The sequence below is a fragment of the Gavialis gangeticus genome, unplaced genomic scaffold, assembly GCF_001723915.1.
Source record: "Gavialis gangeticus isolate Ggan-Ray unplaced genomic scaffold, GavGan_comp1, whole genome shotgun sequence".
Classification (NCBI taxonomy): Eukaryota; Metazoa; Chordata; order Crocodylia; family Gavialidae; genus Gavialis; species Gavialis gangeticus.
The window spans coordinates 14732876-14735253 of record NW_017729014.1 but is presented as its reverse complement, the minus strand read 5'-3'; the positions used below and the strand labels follow the sequence as shown (position 1 = coordinate 14735253).

The 2378-nt window shown below is 39.9% G+C and overlaps 1 long non-coding RNA gene across 1 annotated transcript in view; it reads right to left on the bottom strand.

Annotated features, from left to right (window-relative positions):
• Positions 1–1032: 1032 nt before the first annotated feature.
• The window catches only part of LOC109293727, a 27421-nt gene continuing 26075 nt past the window's right edge, over positions 1033–2378 (bottom strand). The window contains exon 2 of the long non-coding RNA XR_002096378.1: positions 1033–1121. This is a non-coding gene — a long non-coding RNA (uncharacterized LOC109293727). The remainder of the gene's footprint in view (positions 1122–2378) is intronic.

Genomic DNA, 2378 nt, shown 5'->3' with positions numbered 1-2378 from the left:
ATTCCTCTGTGCCTTAATTTCTCTGTCTTTAAAATGTGGGAGAAAATATTTACTGAGCTCTGAAAAGCAATTTGAGATCCGTATCTGAACATTACTAAGATTACTATTACTGCTGCTTCTATAGTCAGGTTGCTGCATCAAAACAAGTCTCCATTTGGGTGTTTTACAGGTAACAATAATTTAAATCAATGTTTATTGGCTATTAAACACTGGACAGTTTTTAGTGGCTGTGTCCTTTTTTTTCTGCTATACTTTTGATAGCAATAGGAAAATTCTTTAGTTGAGAGGAATGGATCTCTCTGAGGGGTTGATAATGTGATATGGAACATTTCAGCTCCAGGTAACCAATTTGTATCTAGCCCATGTCAGTCTCCTAAACAAAAAATCATTATCAAGTAATAGCTGCTCAACAGCCTATGTTAAATGAGTTGATGAGTCTCAGTTCCTAGTGGACAGGTGTCCACAACAGCGACACAGACTGAGGACAAAAGCAAACTGGTGCATAGGAGGGGGGAACATATGCTCCACTGACCCTGTAGCAAGCGCTTTATGAATAACTAGAGGTCTTCAAAGCTGTCAGTCCTAGCACCATTCTTGAGCACTAAATTTCCTTTAAAAATAAATAACTGAAACAACAAAGGATCTGTATGAGAGAAGTTCACAGGCATTTATTTACCTCTGGTTGTGGAATTAGATAAAGCAGCCTCACTACTGAATCATGAGTGGAAATGTGGATAATTCATGAAATTATATGCTCTGTTTAGCTTAATCATGGCTCAGTTCTGAATCTCTTGAAAGGATATTTACCTGTAGAACCAGATTACCTCTTGCTGTGTTATCTGAGGGCAGCATGTGCTTTGAATTAGATTTTCAAATAGTATCTCCTCCACCCATCCTCCCTTTACACAGTGGAGAATTTCTCATGAAGTAGGAGGCTTTTGACAGGTCGCAAACTGAAGTTAATTGCAACATTAGGCCTTTTCTCTCCTCATTCTTGATCATTTTAACAGAAGGCCCTTCTCCTATCATCACTGCAGATAATAGGTTTCTATTTATGACTCTCGCTCTCAATCAGAAATAAATTTCCTTACTGAAATTGCATTGTAGATGAAGGAGACCATCTGTAAGGAAAAATAAAACAACCTCAGTTATTTTATATCTGTAGTGCACATATGCAGAATTATTCACCGACCAAGGCAATTAAAATTTCAAATACTCACTTTTGCTGAATTAATTCTTGATCTGCTATAAATGTCATCTGGAGACACCTAATCAAAAGATTGATTTTCTTTTTGATGTGTAATAACTCGCACCGCGTCATTTCACAACAGTGATGCACTACAATATGATGCAAAGTAACACAGGTTCATAACGGACTGTGTAGCCAATCATCCAAAAATCAAAGAGCTCGACTTTCTTACTGTAACTCCACAGACTTGGGTGGAGTTATTCTTGATTTACACTGGTCTGAGAGGAGACTCTGACTCACGGAGGTTTCTTTTTTTTTTTTAGAATGATAAAGATCATCTGGGATATGTCTGGAAACACAAGCAACCAAAAGAATCATAAGCTATCTGTGTCTGTCTTCATTCTGCAAAATATAGGAAAATGATGCCACAATTTTTAGCACGTTGGTCTGTAAATGAGAGGTCTACCACGAGGGGTCTCTCCAGCACTGCTAACCATTCCAGCCTACCCCTGCAGAATGAGTCATCTCGTTGAAGCGTCTGGGCAGAAAGTTTTGATACTCTGAGGGCTGCGTTTGCTCTATCTGTTTTAAGTCTGCACAACCCCAAAGAGTCTGCTTATCATACAGTTATATTATTATTGTTTTAGATTACACCCAACACACTGTTTGTGGATGTTTTCTGCTTTTGCATCCTTCATGCAGCAAAAATTCTTGCAGCCTCCTGGAAAATCGAGTTGATTCTGAATCTCCTTCATTGGAGCCCAAATCTACATAGATCACATGTCTTTTTATTTGTCCTTCGGACCACAAAGAGCACCAAATTTCCCCTTTCTCTTTACAACAGTCGTAGCTGTTCCTGTGACAGTACAACTAGTGTAATCTTTTGCTCCCCAGGCATCACTTGGAGAAGGAATGAAGGGGGGTAAACAGTCCATTCATGCTCTGATTGTTCTAGGCTGTGGTTTGGGATGGGGAAAGGACCAGCATGGTGGAGGGATGCAGCTGAGAAATCTACTTCTTGTTGATCCTGCCAAGAAACGTCATAGGACGCTATTGGGGCTTTGGAAACTATTCTTGCCCTGGGGTGGTTTTACTCCTATCTCAGTAGCCTGATGAGGAACATAGGAACACAGCACCGGAAGGGGTTTCCTGAGCTATCAAACCTAGTCCCTAGCATTTGTAGGCAACC